The sequence below is a fragment of the Nicotiana sylvestris genome, chromosome 9 (genome assembly GCF_000393655.2).
Source record: "Nicotiana sylvestris chromosome 9, ASM39365v2, whole genome shotgun sequence".
Classification (NCBI taxonomy): Eukaryota; Viridiplantae; Streptophyta; class Magnoliopsida; order Solanales; family Solanaceae; genus Nicotiana; species Nicotiana sylvestris.
In genome coordinates, this window is record NC_091065.1 from 74,292,959 (window position 1) to 74,301,289 (window position 8,331).

Consider the following 8,331-nt stretch of genomic DNA (forward strand, 5'->3'; position numbering starts at 1 on the left):
ACAAGGAATATTGATATGAGAATGGCCAACGAGTAGTTAATAATTGGTCAGGGAGATCCCAGTTGTGGCTAAACAAGAGGTTACAAACGAGTCATCAGATCGTGTAAGATAAATATAGTAGAGCCCAACATGGAGAATTCAGTCTCGAAAAATATCATTATACTACTTGAGATATATTCAAACAAGAGTCGAGGTAGCTAAAGGTACCGTATAAGTATTACGGGGATAAAAGAAAGTGCCACTGGGAAGGCAGTCAAAATATCAGTTCAGAAGCAACCATACAAGCAAAAGGCATGGGTAAGCAACTACGGATGATTATAGGCAAGTAAGGACATCAAAAAGGTCTGTAATAAGCTCACAGCTTTACAAAAGTCAAGGGTTCTCCCTAAGTACTACAACGAAAGACTAGCTGAGGAGATAAGAAAAAAGGCTTCAACTTAAGTATAACGACCTAAAGAGGAAATGGTCGTGTAACAACAATCTCGCAAAAACGTTGTAAGCATTCCAAAGAAAAGCGGCACCTACCGTGGCTAATGATACAGGAAGTAAGAATTAAAAGTAATATTCAAGATTATATGAGTTGTATGAAAACTCTGGCAAGTGTGGGCACTAAGATAAGCTAAGTATGGATGCAACAAGGGGCAGAAAGACCAGGAAAAGTAATTGCACATGTTTAAAGAAAGCTGAGATGGAACGAAAGAAATTATTCGATCAATGATCCAGAGTTGGTTATGTTATGAACATACTTAAGGGTTCGGAGTTTTATACATACATCATATACAACCATAGAAGACTCCGGTGTAATTTAAAAGAAAGAATTTAGCCCAGGGCATAGACAAAGGATTGAATTGTTAGAAGATTGTATCATGGATATTCCATAACGCCCATGAAAGGCTAAGGTAATAACTGATACCACAAGCCATAGATCGGAAGATAGCTTAAGCCTACATAAAGGCTGATCAGAAGGAAGAGGAAACTAAAGAATTACATCACCCAAGTAAATCAAGAGTCTGATTATTGGACCTAGAAAAAATTATAGAAGTTGTGCTTGAGAACATGACAGAATCACTCTTAGTATCAAATGTTCAAGAGTAATAACACAACAACCATAATCTATAATGGCTCTACAAGGAACCCAGTTAGAAGAAGTACCAGCCTCATAGGAAGATAGTACAAAGCACCCACCGGATTGTGTATGTACCATAGGTGCGAGTATTATAATAGAGCTTCAAGTTATGGACGTAAATTACACCTAGGTGGAAGGGAGGTCGGGAGAGAGATAGAAGATACGATGCGAGATTTTAAGGTAAGTAAGGTAAAGGTGAACAACGTACGAGATACTCAAAGGTAGAAGATCGTAAATAGTCCATACTTCAGATAAAAGGGCCAGAAGCACGAGGATTCAATATCCAAGAATGATAGCGGCATTGTCAATGGCATATCTTCTAGTCAATGATTTCTAGGTATCGAGAGGTCTAGTTAAGAAAGTAAAGAAGAGTTAGATACGATGTGATGTCTCGCTTGATGTTCTAAATAAGGAAATGCAAGCAAGTTGAAGGAAAGTTTATAAATAGATATGTATAGGTTGCAAGCTAAAGTATGGTAGAGCAGCAAAGTTTTAAGGAAACATGAGTAAGGATGAGAAAAGGCAAGTAAAAAGGTGACGAGAATGGATAAGTCTTTAGGATTAAGACTATGAAAACAAGAAGAACAGATAGTTTCTCTATGTTATACAAAGCTTACTATAGCCTTAATGAACTCCAGGGAGTCTAAGATTAATAGCATTTAGAAGGAATAGAATGCTGACCTAGTAATAAAATGAGGGTATAATTGTGTCAGATATAGGATGACGTTTGGGCTTTCGATTGAGAAAAGATAGAAGGAGGAAAGATTTCATTGGCATCACAAAATTAAGATACCCCCATAAGGTGAATCACACTATGAAATACAATTATGGGAATCATTTCAATATTCCTTGAGGTAACGTAAGCCATAGGGTCAAAGTATTACGTAAGAAGTTTCAAGTTATCAGTGGTATATTGTAGATCAATATTGAGGTGATTCAACAATGGATGGAAGAAAGTCACAAAGTATGAGATGAGATTAGCCCGTCATTCTAAAGATGAGTTGTAATGAGGAAGCATTAAATGACTTAAATTTATACATATGGAATAAACAACGAGAGTAAGTTGGGATTTGGTAGCAGACCTCAGCAACAATAAATTAAAGTAAGAGTTATGGCAGTAAATTCATACGGATGGCTAAATGGACCTATGTGATGAGATATAACAATATTCGTGAATTCAACAAAGTACCGAGCGAGGAACTTCAGTATACTCATATATGCCCAAAGGGATATCTTATCAAGCTCTACATATGAATCCTAGAGATTGGGTACACTTACAAGGTCAAAATTATACAGGCTGCATGATGAAAGGTAGTAACAATTATGAGATTGGAAGGATTCTGACTACAAGTTGTGGTGTGAGAAGGAGGCCTAAGGGGGGAATGCCCTGGACTTTTGGACTTATTCACAGAACAGTCGCCTAGATGGCAAGGGAATTTCTAGAGGTATTCGGAAGATATAATTTATAAAAATGATAAGTGCATCAGTCAACATTCGAGGACAAATGTTCCAAAGAGGGGAATAATGTTATGCCCCATAGTATTACGTCGACGTTATGCTCTGCAATAATATATTACGATTAATGCTACGTCCTGCAATATTAAGTTACGATAGTGTTGTACCCTGTAGTATTACATTACTGTGATATTACGCTTCGCGGTAATAAGTTACGACGATGTTGCACCCGGCAGTATTTTACGTTAAATCTGTCGTAAAGTAATTGACATCTGTCCAAGGAAAAGATTATTTGGGGATTATAAGAATTATTTCACAAGTGATGAGTAAATTCGTGAAGGTGAGAGGGCAAGCAAGTCAAGGAAAATGAATTTTCGTCCAACCTTGGCATGTTGGGATAAAATACGGGCCGAGCAATAATATACGATATTTGTGGACTAGTATCATACAAGGTACCATATAACCATGGTAGTGGAATATATAAAGTGTATTAAAAATAAGTAAAATTTTAAATAATTTGAGGAATTCTTAATTATGTGGGGAATTGGTTAATTACCGAGTAGAGGAATATTACATAATTAAATTAATTGAAAACTTTGGATAAACATCAAAGTATGAACGTGGCAACCCCCTTACCCCATTTGAGTGAGTCATTGCTTAAATGTCACATTTTTAGAATTTAGGAGGCTTAGTCATCACCTCTCTCATTCATCCCCCCTTACGTAAACCATAATGCAAACTTTATATTAAGATTCTCTCTTTGTGTCATCTAATTTACTACACACCCAAGTAGCAAAACAATATAATAGCAATGTCATCAGAGGGACTATTAGATACAATTAGAATGATGGTATCAGATTCCAAAAAAATAAACCAAGGAATCTCTTTCATAGAGGAGTTCTTAAATCTTACCATAAAATACAACAAATACTACATATGACTACTTCTTCTGAAGAAGATGGTTGTTTTGTTCCCAAAAAAATGGTTTCTATTAAGGATTTGGTGGCTGGGCTACCAAAAGATGAACAAATTATCAACAAAACTAGTTCATCAAACTCTACTGAGTCAAGTTCCAAGAGTACTATAACTGGAGCAACGTCATATCAAATATCGAGTCAAGAATATCATATGGATTTTTTCCTACTTCGACCCGCCGTTACGTATTATTGCAATCAACGTGTATTAAAGGGATTATTAAGAGAATCGATTCAGGTATGTTAAGGTTATCCCTTCTTTATTTTGGCATGATCCATACGATACGAACGAAATGTGCAAATGCACAAATTCCATGAACAACTCTATTCATAGAAGTATTAGAGATATCTATGTTCTTGAATTTCCGTGTATCATAATATTTTATCATTTGTTCATGGGTCTCAGAAAAATACGAAACTTGAAAAGAGTTTACTTTATAATATTACTCAAAGGCAAAATGGTCTTATGAAGCTCCGAAAGATTTTATTAACATACTTTTCATGCATTGCATTCATGTGCATTGACCCATGACCAAATGGCGTTATATGCGCGTATATATGTATATATGTATATGGTATATGGTAAAGGTTATGGCGTTATATACGCACCACCACCTGATCAGCTGGTATATGTTGATGGTGTTGCCCACAGAGGCTGAAATATGATTCAAACGGAGTTATATACGCGTATATATGTATTTATATATATATATATATATATATATATATATATATATATATATATATATATATATGTATATGGAATATGGGAAAGATTATGGCGTTATATACGCACCACCACCTGATCAGCTGGTATACGATGATGATTTTGCCCACAGTGGTCGATATGATATGATGGAATGCCCTCAGAGGCTGATGATGTTATGAAACATGTACCTATGCACGACATGGAATTCATACGCATATGTATGATGCTAAAAGTAATTTATGATTTACAAAGTTATTCGGACTTACAGGTTGAGTCATGTACTCTATATTTCTTCCATGTCTCTTATGTACTTATTTATGTGCCTTACATACTCGGTACATTATTCGTATTGACGTCCCTTTTGCCTGGGGACGCTGTATTGCATGCCCGCAGGTCCCGATAGACAAGTTGAGAGCCCTCCAAGTAGGCTATCAGCTCAGCGGAAGATGTTGGTGCGCTCTATTTGCTTCGGAGTTGCTCGTTTGGCTAGTATGATTTAGACGTGTATTTTTTGGTATGGCGGGACTCTGTCCCGACCTTTATGACATTTATGTACTCTTAGAGGCTTGTAGACATATGTCGTATACATAAAAGATTGTACGGCCTTGTCGGTCTATGTTTTGAGTTTATAAAGGATCATGTTGGCTTATTAGGCATATATGTCATGTGTATATGATGATGTAATAAGAAAGATACGTTACGTTGGTACTCGGTTGAGTAAGGTATTGGGTGCCCATCGTGGCCCATCAGTTTGGGTTGTGACAAAATTACTTCATAGCATCAGACCTCGATAGGATAATTTGTAAGGGCCAAACGGTCAAACGAACTGTGCCCGCGTAGTTTGCTCGAGCCCTAACATAAAAAATGTATGCATTTATAATCAATTATAAAGAGAAGTATTTTTCCTAACCAATATCTCATGCCTTAGAAAAAAATTTCTACTTTACAAATTTATACTCTCGATCTATTATAGCTTAAGGGCCGGTCATAACCGGAGTTTGGATACTTAACCTTACGCTCGGGGATTGCCGTCCAAAAAATAAATGTAATCGAGTTATCAAAACTTTGAGATCATAAAAGCTTTTAGGCAACTCTCGATTTTTATAGTCCATGATCACCCCACTCAGGGACTGACACTTTGGGAAAGCTCGAAGTAAAACAGGAAAAATAAGCCTAAGGGGCAAATCCTGAACTAAAGAGGCTACGTCCAAATTAACATGGATTAGAGACGTCTAAATTTCGTAACTAAATATGCCTTCGAATTTCTTCATAAAATTGGTTAAAAGGGCTACCCCGGCAAAATCACAAAAGGCTTTGATAATATTAAGGCTCGAAAACTCTAATGAGTACAAAATTGTTCGAACTCTCGAATGGTTCCTTACTTCGTGCTAAGGCATTATAACCTTTTGTGAACATGAATGATAAACAAAGGGAAAACTTTAAAAGCCAAAAAGGGTAGAAAAGCCTTATATATATATATATGATTAAACGATCGTTTAACAAAGGCCAGATCGGCCTAATACAAAATTTACAAAGGCCTAAGGGCTACTTCCACTTCGACTAAAAGCCTAAGGGCTACCTTATTTCGAGTTCGAGCAAACCTTACTTCGAGTTCGAGAAATCGTTCTCACTCAACTAAAAACTTGAAGGCGGCCTTATTTCAGGTTTGATATCAGGTCCTCACTCAACTACTAAGCTTAAGGGCTACGTAAATTCAAGTTCGAATAATCATTCTGGGCTCATCGATTGAAAACGGTCAAGGGTAAGGCTTGTTATCGGCCTTCACCATCCCGAACCTCGAGTCCTCGAATGCAACTTCAAAATCTTACGCTAAGGAATTTCTAGCCTTACAAGAGATAACAAAAAAGAGGGGCAACAGATTCAAAAGCCATAAAGGAAAAAAGTTTCATATATTCATCAAAAATTTTACAAGGGCCACATTGCCCGATCGAGAGTTCTTTACAAAGGTCGGACGACCTCGATGGAAAAACAAAAATAAAAGGAAAAAAATCATTAAGCCTAAGCAGCATGATCCTTGTCAGAGGAAGTATCTTCACCCTCAGAATTTTCTTCACCAGACCCACTCATATCCTCGGAGTCTTCCTTGAGAAAAGCCAGCTTCCGAGCCTTTGCTTCCTCTGCCCTGGCAACCTCAATTTCAGCAGACATATCAAAGCATTGATCACAGGCCCCCTCAAGGGACTCTCTTCGAGCCTGCCACTTTGCATGGCCCACAATGCTCTTGGCCTGCGCTAGGGTGGCTTCAGTATCAGCCTTGTATTGGGTCGCACTGGCCTGAGCCTTGATATTGGTCGCGGCCACCTCGAGCTCTTTGGCCAAGTTGGCTGAACGGGATTCGAGCTTTTCGACCCTCTTTGCCTGAACCAAGGCATCCTCTCTCGCAGACCAAAGCTGAGACTTGGCCGAATCCAGCTCTACTTGGACAACCCCTTTCTGTGCGGCCAATATGTCCATACATCCCTTGAACTCTTTAGCCTCGGCTTACACTTTATCTATTTGCCTTTGGAAGTCCTTGATTTGTGCGAGACTCTGTCGGACCTGCAGAATTGGATCGTTAGTTGTTATCTCCAACTCATCCTCACAATCATGAAGGACTCGGAATACCTTCTCGGCCATCTCAACATGTTTATCTCAAGTCGTCACCAAGTCTTCCTTCAGTCTCTCACTGAGAAGCCTGTAGGAATCGCATTTCTCGGTAAGGCCCTGAACCTCGGCCTTGCGCTCTTCTCGGATTTGAAGAAAGGCCTCATGATGCAACACCGAAGCATACAAGGAAAGGAGAAAATGTTAGAAATATCTACGACTCAAAGTCATAAAAAGATAAGGGAATGACCCTCGAACTTACCCGATTCAGAGCGTGCTGGGCTTCATTGAACAAGCAAGCAACTTCCACTTCATCCATTTTGGCTTGGTTCAGTGACCAAGCATAGAAGATAACTAGCCACCCCCACGGGTGTAGAGAAAACTCGAGCATCCTCCAGGACAGAGATGATGAGTGGCCACTTATGCCCGGGATCGACACTGGGGGTCGGGAATTGGTTGGTTAGTTTAAAGCTCGAGGAAGCGTCACTCGAGCTCTTCCTCGGTACGTCCAAATCACCTAGACCGGTGACATCTTCTACCTCGGAGAAATAACCTAGGAAGAAATCTTCATCTCCATGATCTCCCTCCCGGTGACAAGTCTCCACAGCTTGAGCATCACGTCACGTATCATCGAGTCAGGAACTGGAGGGAACGAGGGGGAGCCCCCGATCTCTATTTCCCCAAGTGGGTCTTTCAAGGCATCGTCTTTGTTTTGGGGAGCCTCAGGCCCGTTTTCTACTTCAGCATCGACTGATCTTCAGTGGCCCTCCCATCTCGAGGTGAGGCATCTTCAGTTTGTTCTAGCTCGGGCTCATCAGATCGGGGTAAAGCAGTTTCGGCTCTCGCCGGTCCAGTGATTCCATGAATCACAGTGCCAGCTCGCACACGAGCCACCAGCCCAGAGTTTTCTTCTTTTTCATCTTCATCTTCGATCTCATCCCTTAGCTGATGGATGGACTCCAAAGTTACATGGATGACATTCCCCTTGGGCTTACGGGGCTCCTAGCCAGCCTTTTCTTTTCCGGGCCTGGGGAACTCGGAGCCTCATTTCTTTTCTCCTCTTTGCCTTGCTTCGGGCAGATGATGAAAGAAAAGCCTCTTCTTTAGTAGAGAAGGGCCTCATTGGTACATCCTTCCTGAGGCCTACAAAAAGGAAAAGATGAATAAGTACAAGAACGAAGCCCGAATGAAAACCGTTCTGAGGAAAGAAGATTACCATGGTTACGGGCCTCCCATTGACCCTTTGATAACTCCATCCAAGCACGCTCGAAGTAAGATTTTTGTGACACCAATCCCTCGACCCATTGCCTCAGGTCGGGGATCACTTCCGGCACAACAACCACAGCTGCAACATAAAAAACTTAGATAAGGGGAAGACAAAAATCAAAACGGCAAAAATAGATATTCAAAGGCAAAGCAATACTTACGCTTCATGTTCTATTTTTCAGGGAACGACAGGTCTT